We start from the raw sequence: 14180 nt of genomic DNA, 5'->3' as shown, positions 1-14180 counted from the left end.
ACCGAAATCTTGATCTTTTCTGTGATTCTAAGAGCTCAAAAGTGTTGTAAAGCCTTTAAGTCTCCTCCTTCTGTTCTTCAAGTTTTCAGTTGTAAAGTGAGGAGAGAAAGGTCTGTAAAGGTTGTCTCCTGAGCCTGTCAAAAGGAGAGAAACTGTAAAAGGGAAGTTTGGCCTTCGCCTATTGAAGGAAGGCCCCTAGTTGACGTCGGCAACCTCGTCGGTGGAGGAAGCCAAAAGTGGAGTAGGTCAAGGCTGACCGAACCACTCTAAATCTCTGGTTTGCGTTTATTTTTGAGCACTTTATCATTACTGCAAACCTCCTTCATTACTACTGCTCTCTGCGCTTTCACGAACAAGTTCTAAGTGCTGTTCTTCCGAATCTGCATTCAGACGTAAATTCGTATTTTCGTACATTACAGTTTACGTTTACGTTTGATTCTGCAGAACTGTCTTCCGTGCTTTTACGAACGAGTTTCTTTGCAGTTTACACTTACATTTTGATCCTAGTGATAACTGCAAACTGTCCTCTGTAATTTTACGAACGAGTTTCAACATTTAGACGTAAAACTGCATTTAGACGTAAATCGGCTTTCCTCGCACATTCATCAGATCTCAGTTCTCGTTTACGTCTTGATTTCAACTGCATACTGCCTTCTGCGAGTATTCAAACAAGTTTCAAAGTTCAGACGCAAATCTGCGTTTAAGACGTAAATCTGCGTTTAGATGCAAATCTGCGTCTAGACGTAAATCTGCGTTTAGACGTAAATCTGTTTTTTGCAGATTACTTTTTGAGCTGTACAACAGCAGCACATTGTCTTTATACTTCTGCTTAAACTGCTCCTAGACGCAAACTGTGTTTAGACGCAATCTGCGGTTAGACGCAATCTGCGTTTAGACGCAATCTGCGCTTAGACGCAATCTGCGCTAAGACGCAAATTGCGCTAAGACGCAAACTGTGCTTAGACGCAATCTGAGTTTAGACGCAATCTGCATTTAGACGCAAACTGCGTTTAGACGCTAACTGTGTTTAAACGTAAACTGCACTTAATCATAAGTAATCTTAGAATCGGCTTTTGTATCAAAATAGTCTTTATCGAACGAATGCAGCTTTTGGTTTTAATCGCTGAAAAATATCCGCTGCACTAATTCACCCCCCCCTCTTAGTGCTCTCGATCCTAACACTCGTCGCGGTCGACGCATCAACGTCCGGAGCCTCTTGCCCGTCACGAAACCGTCGTCGCTTTCTCGAACGTTCACGAAATCCCTATTGCAAGCTCTCTCCGAGCCCTAGCCCGACGACTGCATATCGATCACGGCAAGCACGTGCCGAAACCATCGGCACTTTCTAGAACGATCTCGGAATCGCTATTGCGACCCCAATCTGGAAAGCTCTCTCCGAGCCCCTCGATACTGACTGCGTAGCGGTCACAGCAAATTTCCAACCCCAAAACAATCGTCTCAGAGCTCTACGGGAGATGTTTCGTATCCCGGGATGCAAAAAGGAGTGCAACACGAGGACTTCCCAGGGGGTCACCCATCGTAGTACTACTCTGGCCCAAGCATGCTTAACTTCGGTGTTTTGATAGGATCTGGTGATTTAGTACCGGCATTATCGCACCCGTTTCGCGTGCTTCATCCCTCGCCTATGTGCTCATCGCGGTCGGCGCATCAACGTCCGGAGCCTCTTGCCCGTCACGAAACCGTCGTCGCTTTCTCGAACGTTCATGAAATCCCTATTGCAAGCTCTCTCCGAGCCCTAGCCCGACGACTGCGTATCGATCACGGCAAGCACGTGCCGAAACCATCGGCACTTTCTAGAACGATCTCGGAATCGCTATTGCGACCCCAATCCGGAAAGCTCTCTCCGAGCCCCTCGATACTGACTGCGTAGTGGTCACAGCAAATTTCCAACCCCAAAACAATCGTCTCGGAGCTCTATGGGAGATGTTTCGTATCCCGGGATGCAAAAAGGAGTGCAACACGAGGACTTCCCAGGGGGTCACCCATCGTAGTACTACTCTGGCCCAAGCACGATTAACTTCGGTGTTTTGATGGGATCTAGTGATTTAGTGCTGGAATTATCACACCCGTTTCGCGTGCTTCGTCCCTCGCCTATGTGCTCGTCGCGGTCGGCGCATCAACGTCCGGAGCCTCTTGCCCATCACGAAACCGTCGTCGCTTTCTCGAACGTTCACGAAATCCCTATTGCAAGCTCTCTCCGAGCCCTAGCCCGACGACTGCGTATCGATCACGGCAAGCACGTGCCGAAACCCTCGGCACTTTCTAGAACGATCTCGGAATCGCTATTGCGACCCCAATCCGGAAAGCTCTCTCCGAGCCCCTCGATACTGACTGCGTAGCGGTCACAGCAAATTTCCAACCCCAAAACAATCGTCTCGGAGCTCTACGGGAGATGTTTCGTATCCCGGGATGCAAAAAGGAGTGCAACACGAGGACTTCCCAGGGGGTCACCCATAGTAGTACTACTCTGGCCCAAGCACGCTTAACTTCGGAGTTTTGATGGGATCCGGTGATTTAGTGCTGGCATTATCGCACCCGTTTCGCGTGCTTCGTCCCTCGCCTATGTGCACGTCACGGTCGGCGTATCAACGTCCGGAGCCTCTTGCCCGTCACGAAACCTTCGACGCTTTCTCGAACGTTCACGAAATCCCTATTGCAAGCTCTCTCCGAGCCCTAGCCCGACGACTGCGTATCGGTCACGGCAAGCGCGTGCCGAAACCATCGGCACTTTCTAGAACGATCTCGGAATCGCTATTGCGACCCCAATCCGGAAAGCTCTCTCCGAGCCCCTCGATACTGACTGCGTAGTGGTCACAGCAAATTTCCAACCCCAAAACAATCGTCTCGGAGCTCTATGGGAGATGTTTCGTATCCCGGGATGCAAAAAGGAGTGCAACACGAGGACTTCCCAGGGGGTCACCCATCGTAGTACTACTCTGGCCCAAGCACGATTATCGTCGGTGTTTTGATGGGATCTGGTGATTTAGTGCTAGAATTATCACACCCGTTTCGCGTGCTTCGTCCCTCGCCTATGTGCTCGTCGCGGTCGGCGCATCAACGTCCGGAGCCTCTTGCCCGTCACGAAACCGTCGTTGCTTTCTCGAACGTTCACGAAATCCCTATTGCAAGCTCTCTCCGAGCCCTAACCCGATGACTGCGTATCGATCATGGCAAGCACGTGCCGAAACCATCGGCACTTTCTAGAACGATCTCGGAATCGCTATTGCGACCCCAATCCGTAACGCTCTCTCCGAGCCCCTCGATACTGACTGCATAGCGGTCACAGCAAATTTCCAACCCCAAAACAATCGTCTCGGAGCTCTACGGGAGATGTTTCGTATCCCGGAATGCAAAAAGGAGTGCAACACGAGGACTTCCCAGGGGGTCACCCATCGTAGTACTACTCTGGCCCAAGCACGTTTAACTTCGGAGTTTCGATGGGATCCGGTGATTTAGTGCTGGCATTATCGCACCCGTTTCGCGTGCTTCGTCCCTCGCCTATGTGCACGTCGAGGTCGGCGTATCAACGTCCGGAGCCTCTTGCCCGTCACGAAACCGTCGACGCTTTCTCGAACGTTCACGAAATCCCTATTCCAAGCTCTCTCCGAGCCCTAGCTCGACGACTACGTATCGGTCACGGCAAGCGCGTGCCGAAACCATCGGCACTTTCTAGAACGATCTCGGAATCGCTATTGCGACCCCAATCCGGAAAGCTCTCTCCGAGCCCCTCGATTGTGACTGCATAGCAGTCACAGCAAATTTCCAGCCCCAAAACAATCGTCTCGGAGCTCTACGGGAGATGTTTCGTATCCCGGGATGCAAAAAGGAGTGCAACACGAGGACTTCCCAGGGGGTCACCCATCGTAGTACTACTCTGGCCCAAGCATGCTTAACTTCGGTGTTTTGATAGGATCTGGTGATTTAGTACTGGCATTATCGCACCCGTTTCGCGTGCTTCGTCCCTCGCCTATGTGCTCGTCGCGGTCGGCGCATCAACGTCCGGAGCCTCTTGCCCGTCACGAAACCGTCGTCGCTTTCTCGAACGTTCACGAAATCCCTATGGCAAGCTCTCTCCGAGCCCTAGCCCGACGACTGCGTCTCGGTCACGGCAAGTGCGTGCCGAAACCATCGGCACTTTCTAGAACGATCTCGGAATCGCTATTGCGACCCCAATCCGGAAAGCTCTCTCCGAGCCCCTCGATACTGACTGCGTAGCGGTCACAGCAAATTTCCAACCCCAAAACAATCGTCTCGGAGCTCTACGGGAGATGTTTCGTATCCCGGGATGAAAAAAGGAGTGCAATACGAGGACTTCCCAGGGGGTCACCCATCGTAGTACTACTCTGGCCCAAGCACGCTTAACTTCGGAGTTTTGATGGGATCCGGTGATTTAGTGCTGGCATTATCGCACCCGTTTCGCGTGCTTCGTCCCTCGCCTATGTGCACGTCGAGGTCGGCGTATCAACGTCCGGAGCCTCTTGCCCGTCACGAAACCGTCGACGCTTTCTCGAACGTTCACGAAATCCCTATTCCAAGCTCTCTCCGAGCCCTAGCTCGACGACTACGTATCGGTCACGGCAAGCGCGTGCCGAAACCATCGGCACTTTCTAGAACGATCTCGGAATCGCTATTGCGACCCCAATCCGGAAAGCTCTCTCCGAGCCCCTCGATTGTGACTGCATAGCAGTCACAGCAAATTTCCAGCCCCAAAACAATCGTCTCGGAGCTCTACGGGAGATGTTTCGTATCCCGGGATGCAAAAAGGAGTGCAACACGAGGACTTCCCAGGGGGTCACCCATCGTAGTACTACTCTGGCCCAAGCATGCTTAACTTCGGTGTTTTGATGGGATCTAGTGATTTAGTGCTGGAATTATCACACCCGTTTCGCGTGCTTCGTCCCTCGCCTATGTGCTCGTCGCGGTCGGCGCATCAACGTCCGGAGCCTCTTGCCCATCACGAAACCGTCGTCGCTTTCTCGAACGTTCACGAAATCCCTATTGCAAGCTCTCTCCGAGCCCTAGCCCGACGACTGCGTATCGATCACGGCAAGCACGTGCCGAAACCCTCGGCACTTTCTAGAACGATCTCGGAATCGCTATTGCGACCCCAATCCGGAAAGCTCTCTCCGAGCCCCTCGATACTGACTGCGTAGCGGTCACAGCAAATTTCCAACCCCAAAACAATCGTCTCGGAGCTCTACGGGAGATGTTTCGTATCCCGGGATGCAAAAAGGAGTGCAACACGAGGACTTCCCAGGGGGTCACCCATCGTAGTACTACTCTGGCCCAAGCACGCTTAACTTCGGTGTTTTGATGGGATCTGGTGATTTAGTGCTGGCATTATCGCACCCGTTTCGCGTGCTTCGTCCCTCGCCTATGTGCTCGTCAAGGTCGGCGTATCAACGTCCGGAGCCTCTTGCCCGTCACGAAACCGTCGTCGCTTTGTCGAACGTTCACGAAATCCCTATTGCAAGCTCTCTCCGAGCCCTAGCCCGACGACTGCGTATCGATGACGGCAAGCACGTGCCGAAACCATCGGCACTTTCTAGAACGATCTCGGAATCGCTATTGCGACCCCAATCCGGAAAGCTCTCTCCGAGCCCCTCGATACTGACTGCGTAGCTGTCACAGCAAATTTCCAACCCCAAAACAATCGTCTCCGAGCTCTACGGGAGATGTTTCGTATCCCGGGATGCAAAAAGGAGTGCAACACGAGGACTTCCCAGGGGGTCACCCATCGTAGTACTACTCTGGCCCAAGCATGCTTAACTTCGGTGTTTTGATAAGATCCGGTGATTTAGTACTGGCATTATCGCACCCGTTTCGCGTGCTTCGTCCCTCGCCTATGTGCTCGTCGCGGTCGGCGCATCAACGTCCGGAGCCTCTTGCCCGTCACGAAACCATCGTCGCTTTCTCGAACGTTCACGAAATCCCTATTGCAAGCTCTCTCCGAGCCCTATCCCGACGACTGCATATCGATCACGGCAAGCACGTGCCGAAACCATCGGCACTTTCTAGAACGATCTCGGAATCGCTATTGCGACCCCAATCCGGAAAGCTCTCTCCGAGCCCCTCGATACTGACTACGTAGCGGTCACAGCAAATTTCCAACCCCAAAACAATCGTCTCAGAGCTCTACGGGAGATGTTTCGTATCCCGGGATGCAAAAAGGAGTGCAACACGAGGACTTCCCAGGGGGTCACCCATCGTAGTACTACTCTGGCCCAAGCATGCTTAATTTCGGTGTTTTGATAGGATCTGGTGATTTAGTACTGGCATTATCGCACCCGTTTCGCGTGCTTCGTCCCTCGCCTATGTGCTCGTCGCGGTCGGCGCATCAACTTCCGGAGCCTCTTGCCCGTCACGAAACCGTCGTCGCTTTCTCGTACGTTCACGAAATCCCTATGGCAAGCTCTCTCCGAGCCCTAGCCCGACGACTGCGTATCGGTCACGGCAAGCGCGTGCCGAAACCATCGGCACTTTCTAGAACGATCTCGGAATCGCTATTGCGACCCCAATCCGGAAAGCTGTCTCCGAGCCCCTCGATACTGACTGCGTAGCGGTCACAGCAAATTTCCAACCCCAAAACAATCGTCTCGGAGCTCTACGGGAGATGTTTCGTATCACGGGATGCAAAAAGGAGTGCAACACGAGGACTTTCCAGGGGGTCACCCATCGTAGTACTACTCTGGCCCAAGCACGCTTAACTTCGGTGTTTTGATGGGATCTGATGATTTAGTGCTGGCATTATCGCACCCGTTTCGCGTGCTTCGTCCCTCGCCTATGTGCTCGTCAAGGTCGGCGTATCAACGTCCGGAGCCTCTTGCCCGTCACGAAACCGTCGTCGCTTTGTCGAACGTTCACGAAATCCCTATTGCAAGCTCTCTCCGAGCCCTAGCCCGACGACTGCGTATCGATGACGGCAAGCACATGCCGAAACCATCGGCACTTTCTAGAACGATCTCGGAATCGCTATTGCGACCCCAATCCGGAAAGCTCTCTCCGAGCCCCTCGATACTGACTGCGTAGCTGTCACAGCAAATTTCCAACCCCAAAACAATCGTCTCCGAGCTCTACGGGAGATGTTTCGTATCCCGGGATGCAAAAAGGAGTGCAACACGAGGACTTCCCAGGGGGTCACCCATCGTAGTACTACTCTGGCCCAAGCATGCTTAACTTCGGTGTTTTGATAGGATCCGGTGATTTAGTACTGGCATTATCGCACCCGTTTCGCGTGCTTCGTCCCTCGCCTATGTGCTCGTCGCGTTCGGCGCATCAACGTCTGGAGCCTCTTGCCCGTCACGAAACCATCGTCGCTTTCTCGAACGTTCACGAAATCCCTATTGCAAGCTCTCTCTGAGCCCTAGCCCGACGACTGCATATCGATCACGGCAAGCACGTGCCGAAACCATCGGCACTTTCTAGAACGATCTCGAAATCGCTATTGCGACCCCAATCCGAAAAGCTCTCTCCGAGCCCCTCGATACTGACTGCGTAGCGGTCACAGCAAATTTCCAACCCCAAAACAATCGTCTCAGAGCTCTACGGGAGATGTTTCGTATCCCGGGATGCAAAAAGGAGTGCAACACGAGGACTTCCCAGGGGGTCACCCAACGTAGTACTACTCTGGCCCAAGCACACTTAACTTCGGAGTTTTGATGGGATCCGGTGATTTAGTGCTGGCATTATCGCACCCGTTTCGCGTGCTTCGTCCCTCGCCTATGTGCACGTCGCGGTCGGCGTATCAACGTCCGGAGCCTCTTGCCCGTCACGAAACCGTCGACGCTTTCTCGAACGTTCACGAAATCCCTATTGCAAGCTCTCTCCGAGCCCTAGCCCGACGACTGCGTATCGATCACGGCAAGCACGTGCCGAAACCATCGGCACTTTCTAGAACGATCTCGGAATCGCTATTGCGACCCCAATCCGGAATGCTCTCTCCGAGCCCCTCGATACTGACTGCGTAGTGGTCATAGCAAATTTCCAGCCCCAAAACAATCGTCTCGGAGCTCTATGGGAGATGTTTCGTATCCTGGGATGCAAAAAGGAGTGCAACACGAGGACTTCCTTGGGGGTCACCCATCGTAGTACTACTCTGGCCCAAGCACGGTTAACTTCGGTGTTTTGATGGGATCTAGTGATTTAGTGCTGGCATTATCACACCCGTTTCGCGTGCTTCGTCCCTCGCCTATGTGCTCGTCGCGGTCGGCGCATCAACGTCCGGAGCCTCTTGCCCGTCACGAAACCGTCGTCGCTTTCTCGAACGTTCACGAAATCCCTATTGTAAGCTCTCTCCGAGCCCTAGCCCGACGACTGCGTATCGATCACAGCAAGCACGTGCCGAAACCATCGGCACTTTCTAGAACAATCTCGGAATCACTATTGCGACCCCAATCCGGAAAGCTCTCTCCGAGCCCCTCGATACTGACTGCGTAGCGGTCACAACAAATTTTCAACCCCAAAACAATCGTCTCAGAGCTCTACGGGAGATGTTTCGTATCCTGGGATGCAAAAAGGAGTGCAACACGAGGACTTCCCAGGGGGTCACCCATTGTAGTACTACTCTGGCCCAAGCACGCTTAACTTCGGTGTTTTGATAGGATCTGGTGATTTAGTACTGGCATTATCGCACCCGTTTCGCGTGCTTCGTCCCTCGCCTATGTGCTCGTCGCGGTCGGCGCATCAACGTCCGGAGCCTCTTGCCCGTCACAAAACCGTCGTCGCTTTCTCGAACGTTCATGAAATCCCTATTGCAAGCTCTCTCCGAGCCCTAGCCCGACGACTGCGTATCGATCACGGCAAGCACGTGCCGAAACCATCGGCACTTTCTAGAACGATCTCGGAATCGCTATTGCGACCCCAATCCGGAAAGCTCTCTCCGAGCCCCTCGATACTGACTGCGTAGTGGTCACAGCAAATTTCCAACCCCAAAACAATCGTCTCGGAGCTCTATTGGAGATGTTTTGTATCCTGGGATGCAAAAAGGAGTGCAACACGAGGACTTCCTAGGGGGTCACCCATCGTAGTACTACTCTGGCCCAAGCACGGTTAACTTCGGTGTTTTGATGGGATCTAGTGATTTAGTGCTGGCATTATCACACCCGTTTCGCGTGCTTCGTCCCTCGCCTATGTGCTCATCGCGGTCGGCGCATCAACGTCCGGAGCCTCTTGCCCGTCACGAAACCGTCGTCGCTTTCTCGAACGTTCACGAAATCCCTATTGCAAGCTCTCTCCGAGCCCTAGCCCGACGACTGCGTATCGATCACGGCAAGCACGTGCCGAAACCATCGGCACTTTCTAGAACGATCTCGGAATCGCTATTGCGACCCCAATCCGGAAAGCTCTCTCCGAGCCCCTCGATACTGACGGCGTAGCGGTCACAGCAAATTTCCAACCCCAAAACAATCGTCTCAGAGCTCTACGGGAGATGTTTCGTATCTCGGGATGCAAAAAGGAGTGCAACACGAGGACTTCCCAGGGGGTCACCCATCGTAGTACTACTCTGGCCCAAGCACGCTTAACTTCGGAGTTTTGATGGGATCCGGTGATTTAGTGCTGGCATTATCGCACCCGTTTCGCGTGCTTCGTCCCTCGCCTATGTGCACGTCGCGGTCGGCGTATCAACGTCCGGAGCCTCTTGCCCGTCACGAAACCGTCGACGCTTTCTCGAACGTTCACGAAATCCCTATTGTAAGCTCTCTCCGAGCCCTAGCCCGACGACTGCGTATCGATCACGGCAAGCACGTGCCGAAACCATCGGCACTTTCTAGAATTATCTCGGAATCGCTATTGCGACCCCAATCCGGAAAGCTCTCTCCGAGCCCCTCGATACTGACTGCGTAGTGGTCACAGCAAATTTCCAGCCCCAAAACAATCGTCTCGGAGCTCTATGGGAGATGTTTCGTATCCTGGGATGCAAAAAGGAGTGCAACACGAGGACTTCCTAGGGGGTCACCCATCGTAGTACTACTCTGGCCCAAGCACGGTTAACTTCGGTGTTTTGATGGGATCTAGTGATTTAGTGCTGGCATTATCACACCTGTTTCGCGTGCTTCGTCCCTCGCCTATGTTGTCACGCCCCTAAAAATATCCATTATATTTAAAATCTTTCGTCACAACTAACCCAGGATCCAAACACACATTTGAGGTCACTAAGAAAACATTCAGATCAAAAATTTCACTTCTATAATCTACCAATTCATAACCCTGTACAATTCATAAACATAGCACACATCACTCGATAATTCATACAATCTAAACTCGACTCATCAAAATAAAAACCACAATATAAATCCACAAGTGGGGAAATCCATGCAGTCACCACAATCATCGATTTACCATAAGTTCATATCATTACACAAATTTAATTTAACATTCCAAAACCCTATACATGAGGGATCCTTTAACTTACACAAAATCCACAGGTTTAGATTTATAGTCACATTTCATTAGATGCAAGGTAGCTTATACACAACTACATATATGCTAACAAAAGTTCTGCCCAACGTCTTCTAAACTTTCCACTGCCTCAGCCCATTCTTAACATTTAAGCAAGCGATACGCTATCCTGAAAAATTTATCAACAAACGGGGTGAGCATAAAGAGCTCAGCAAGTGACTAACATATCCATAACAAAATAGTACAATTTCCAAGAGATACAGTATCAAAACATAAAAGCAGAATATACGATTTCGTATACATAATATCATTAGGAGCAGAATCATAATTGTCCTTTTTAATCATACATATTTGGTTTCAGACAGATGGGGCATAGAGTAATTGGAGCATATCAGAAACAAAGGAAACATATCGGAGCTTATCAATGGCATATAAAATGTTCCAGAACACATCAACGATCTATGGAACATTACGAAGCAAACTCAATAGTGAATGAAGCATTTCAGAGCATATCAAACTCATATGTCGTACAGAAGCTCAAACGTCGTCCTTGACGTTGCAATCATATCATACTTATCCAGAGCACGAACAAAAATAACTCACCAAAACTCTGGATGTCATATCAAACATATAGAGGGTGTAGTGGGATCTCAGTCAGAATGTGATTCATCCATTTCTGAATGACCACCTGACAAAAGTCTCCCACGTCTGGGAGCTCCATCCACCCACGTCTAGGTGAAGTCAGAGGGGGCCGGCAGAGCATCGCAGGCTCTATGCATAACTCCCTTTACCATTTCTGGCAAAGGTTCACAACTCCCTTTACCATTTCTGGCAAAGGTTCACAACTCCCTTTACCATTTCTGGCAAAGGTTCACAACTCCCTTTACCATTTCTGGCAAAGGTTCACATTATCCCACACACCAGAGTACAAGAAGGCAGTTTCAACAATAAGCAGCATATAACGGAAGCACACGCGGAACAACCAAACATACATGTGCCTTTTCAAAAACAATGATGCAAGGAACAAATCTCTCACAAAAGTATTCATTTTAGGAAAGAATTGGAAGCAAGAGTGTACAGGGATTCCAAGCAATCATAATCAGCTCAATTCCAATAAGAAGGTTAGACAAATTCAGATATCCAAAGGAATGGAACCAAATACGCGAAATCAACCCGAGCTCGATTTCGGACAGAATTCCAGTGGCACATCAAACAAATATTTTAGAATAACAATTATGCTCCAATACCCATAATAAGGCTATGGTCGAATCATATATCAATCTATATTAAGATGGAACAGATTTCATATGAAACAGGGCTCCCAACACTGAGTTACCTCTGATTTGGTAACACAAGGTCAAAATCACAATCACTGTGTTACAGAATTTATAGGGTCGGAATCAACAGACGATAGGGTGGGCAATTAAACTCCAAAATTTTCAAACTATATGTCAAAAGAGAGAATTTCAAGTCTACTTTCAAATAAAATCAGTTTGATACAAATCAGAATTTTCAACAGGGAGTTATAGGCGTTTTAGTATCGAAAGGTCAGAAATCTGAACTCTGTTTTACAGCGTCTATAGGCTCTTTTGAAACAAATTTTTGGGTAAGTATTCGGTGTCCAAAATCTACAAAATCGGTGTCAAAAGAAACACATACGAGTCTAATTTCAAACAAAATAGTTCCTGCCTGAATTCTCATTCTATATTAAAACTTATAGCCGAAACAGTGCTTAGGGGTCAGTTTACCGAAAGACTTTCAGAATCCATGGTTTAAGTCCAAAGAGAGATATATCAGTTTCTAAATAGAAATCTTCCAATTTATTTTGAATCAACATAAAAACAGAGTCAAATACTTATGTAGGATGGGGTTAGAACACTTGCCTTTGCAAATCTTGACCCGAAATGACAAGATTAAAGCAAGAACCCTAAAAGCCCCAATTTTCTTTCTCTTCTTCTTCTTCTTCTTCTTCTTCTTCTTCTTTCTTTCTTTCTTTCCCTGATCACCCACGAGCTGCCTCCTCTGCTTCCTTAACAACGAAGGCAGAGAGGCTTAAGCGGTGGAATTTGTCATTTGGTGCATTTTGCAGTTTAGTCCTCGTTTTTATCATATTCACGATTAGGTCCTTAGGGTTTACATATAGGTCCTCAAATTCTTTCTTTTTTTTTTGAACAGATCTCCCAAATCTTAAAAATAAGTTACCTCTGATTCATACTCTATTTCTTGTGTCAATTAAAAATAGATGCTTACATTATCACCAGAAATATTATACGAAAATTCGGAAATGAGGGGTGTTACACTCTCCCCCCCTTAAAAGAAAAATTTAGTCCTCTAAATTTATCGTACCTCTATTCGATGAAAAGACGAGGATACACCTTTTTCATTTCCTCTTCTAGCTCCCAAGTTGTCTCTTCTCCAGAATGATGTCTCCAATTTACTTGAACCAATGGGATGACCCGATTCCTTAGAACTTTTTCTTTCTTATCAATAATCTGAATAGGCTCTTCCACATAGGATAGATCTTTATCGAACTCCACCAGCTCATACTTAATGATGTGAGAAGGGTCATACATATACTTTCTAATCATCGAGACATGAAATATATCATGGACATGGCTCAATGCTGGTGGCAAGGCAATCCTGTAAGCGACAGAACCAACCCTCTCAAGAACCTCAAAAGGTCCAATAAATCTTGGGCTTAATTTTCCTTTCTTCCCAAACCTCATAATGCCTTTGGAAGGGGAGACTTTTAAGAATACAAAATCTCCGATTTCAAACTCAATATCTCGTCTTCTATTGTCAGCATAACTCTTTTGACGACTCTGAGCAGTTTTTAACCTTTTCCTTATTACTTGAATTTTCTCGGTAGTTTCTTGTACCTTGTCCGGTGCTAATAGCTTTCTGTCTCCAACTTCCTCCCAACATACAGGTGTTACGCACTTTCGCCCATATAGAGCTTCATAAGGAGCCATCTGAATACTTGAATGATAACTATTATTATACGTGAACTCAACAAGTGAAATATCCTTATCCCATTCACCTTTCCAATCCATAACATAGGCTCTAAGCAAATCCTCAAGTGTTTGAATTGTTCTTTCTGACTGACCATCAGTCTGAGGATGATATGCAGTACTAAACTTGACTTTAGTGCCCATCGACTCCTGCAATTTTCTCCAGAATCTAGAGAGAAATCTGGAGTCTCTATCAGAGATAATCTCCTTTGGAATACCATGAAGTCTTACTACTTCATTAACATATAAATCTGCAAGTCTATCAAGTGAATAAGTCATATTAATCGGTAGGAAATGCGCAGATTTCGTTAACCTATCAATGATAACCCAAATAGCATCATGCTTCCTCAAGGTTCTGGGTAGTCCTGAAACAAAATCCATAGTAATACATTCCCATTTCCATTCAGGAATAACTAAAGGTTGCAACAACCCTCCAGGTCTTTGGTGTTCCACTTTGATTTGCTGACAAGTCAAACATTTAGAAACATACATTGCCATTTCTTTCTTCATGCCTTTCCACCAATAATGACTTCGAAGATCTCTATACATCTTAGTGCTCCCAGGGTGTAGGGTGTACTTTGAAGTATGACTTTCAGTTAGGATTTGATTCTTGATAACTAGTTCATTTGGTACACATACTCTCTCCCCAAATCTCAATAGGCCATCCTTTGAAATTTGAAATTGTGGCTTCAATCCCTTTTCTACTTCACTCCTCAAGTAGATTAAATGTGGATCTCGTAATTGTCCTTC

General features: G+C 48.5%; 6 non-coding genes and 13 pseudogenes across 6 annotated transcripts; all 19 read right to left on the bottom strand.

The window, feature by feature from the left end:
• Positions 1 to 1501: 1501 nt before the first annotated feature.
• LOC135603502 (5S ribosomal RNA) lies at positions 1502 to 1620 on the bottom strand (annotated as a pseudogene).
• A 350-nt stretch (positions 1621 to 1970) lies between these two features.
• LOC135602722 (5S ribosomal RNA) lies at positions 1971 to 2089 on the bottom strand (annotated as a pseudogene).
• A 350-nt stretch (positions 2090 to 2439) lies between these two features.
• Positions 2440 to 2558, bottom strand: LOC135599591 (5S ribosomal RNA). The gene has a single exon (XR_010481940.1). It is a non-coding gene; the product is annotated as a 5S ribosomal RNA (ribosomal RNA).
• A 350-nt stretch (positions 2559 to 2908) lies between these two features.
• Positions 2909 to 3027, bottom strand: LOC135603225 (5S ribosomal RNA; annotated as a pseudogene).
• A 350-nt stretch (positions 3028 to 3377) lies between these two features.
• Positions 3378 to 3496, bottom strand: LOC135599708 (5S ribosomal RNA). The gene has a single exon (XR_010482053.1). It is a non-coding gene; the product is annotated as a 5S ribosomal RNA (ribosomal RNA).
• A 350-nt stretch (positions 3497 to 3846) lies between these two features.
• Positions 3847 to 3965, bottom strand: LOC135603457 (5S ribosomal RNA; annotated as a pseudogene).
• Positions 3966 to 4315: 350 nt separating this feature from the next.
• On the bottom strand, positions 4316 to 4434 carry LOC135601173 (5S ribosomal RNA). Its single transcript, XR_010483475.1, has one exon. It is a non-coding gene; the product is annotated as a 5S ribosomal RNA (ribosomal RNA).
• A 350-nt stretch (positions 4435 to 4784) lies between these two features.
• On the bottom strand, positions 4785 to 4903 carry LOC135602895 (5S ribosomal RNA; annotated as a pseudogene).
• Positions 4904 to 5253: 350 nt separating this feature from the next.
• Positions 5254 to 5372, bottom strand: LOC135600853 (5S ribosomal RNA). The gene has a single exon (XR_010483165.1). It is a non-coding gene; the product is annotated as a 5S ribosomal RNA (ribosomal RNA).
• A 350-nt stretch (positions 5373 to 5722) lies between these two features.
• LOC135603148 (5S ribosomal RNA) lies at positions 5723 to 5841 on the bottom strand (annotated as a pseudogene).
• Positions 5842 to 6191: 350 nt separating this feature from the next.
• Positions 6192 to 6310, bottom strand: LOC135604219 (5S ribosomal RNA; annotated as a pseudogene).
• A 350-nt stretch (positions 6311 to 6660) lies between these two features.
• Positions 6661 to 6779, bottom strand: LOC135602838 (5S ribosomal RNA; annotated as a pseudogene).
• A 350-nt stretch (positions 6780 to 7129) lies between these two features.
• On the bottom strand, positions 7130 to 7248 carry LOC135602639 (5S ribosomal RNA; annotated as a pseudogene).
• A 350-nt stretch (positions 7249 to 7598) lies between these two features.
• Positions 7599 to 7717, bottom strand: LOC135599662 (5S ribosomal RNA). The gene has a single exon (XR_010482009.1). It is a non-coding gene; the product is annotated as a 5S ribosomal RNA (ribosomal RNA).
• Positions 7718 to 8067: 350 nt separating this feature from the next.
• On the bottom strand, positions 8068 to 8186 carry LOC135603879 (5S ribosomal RNA; annotated as a pseudogene).
• Positions 8187 to 8536: 350 nt separating this feature from the next.
• LOC135602904 (5S ribosomal RNA) lies at positions 8537 to 8655 on the bottom strand (annotated as a pseudogene).
• Positions 8656 to 9005: 350 nt separating this feature from the next.
• LOC135603415 (5S ribosomal RNA) lies at positions 9006 to 9124 on the bottom strand (annotated as a pseudogene).
• A 350-nt stretch (positions 9125 to 9474) lies between these two features.
• LOC135601486 (5S ribosomal RNA) lies at positions 9475 to 9593 on the bottom strand. Its single transcript, XR_010483778.1, has one exon. It is a non-coding gene; the product is annotated as a 5S ribosomal RNA (ribosomal RNA).
• A 350-nt stretch (positions 9594 to 9943) lies between these two features.
• On the bottom strand, positions 9944 to 10062 carry LOC135603964 (5S ribosomal RNA; annotated as a pseudogene).
• Between the last annotated feature and the right edge of the window lie 4118 nt (positions 10063 to 14180).

This window comes from Musa acuminata, chromosome BXJ2-1, assembly GCF_036884655.1.
Source record: "Musa acuminata AAA Group cultivar baxijiao chromosome BXJ2-1, Cavendish_Baxijiao_AAA, whole genome shotgun sequence".
In the NCBI taxonomy this organism is placed as follows: Eukaryota; Viridiplantae; Streptophyta; class Magnoliopsida; order Zingiberales; family Musaceae; genus Musa; species Musa acuminata.
The sequence above is the reverse complement of the archived record's forward strand: the minus strand, read 5'-3'. Positions and strand labels throughout refer to the sequence as shown.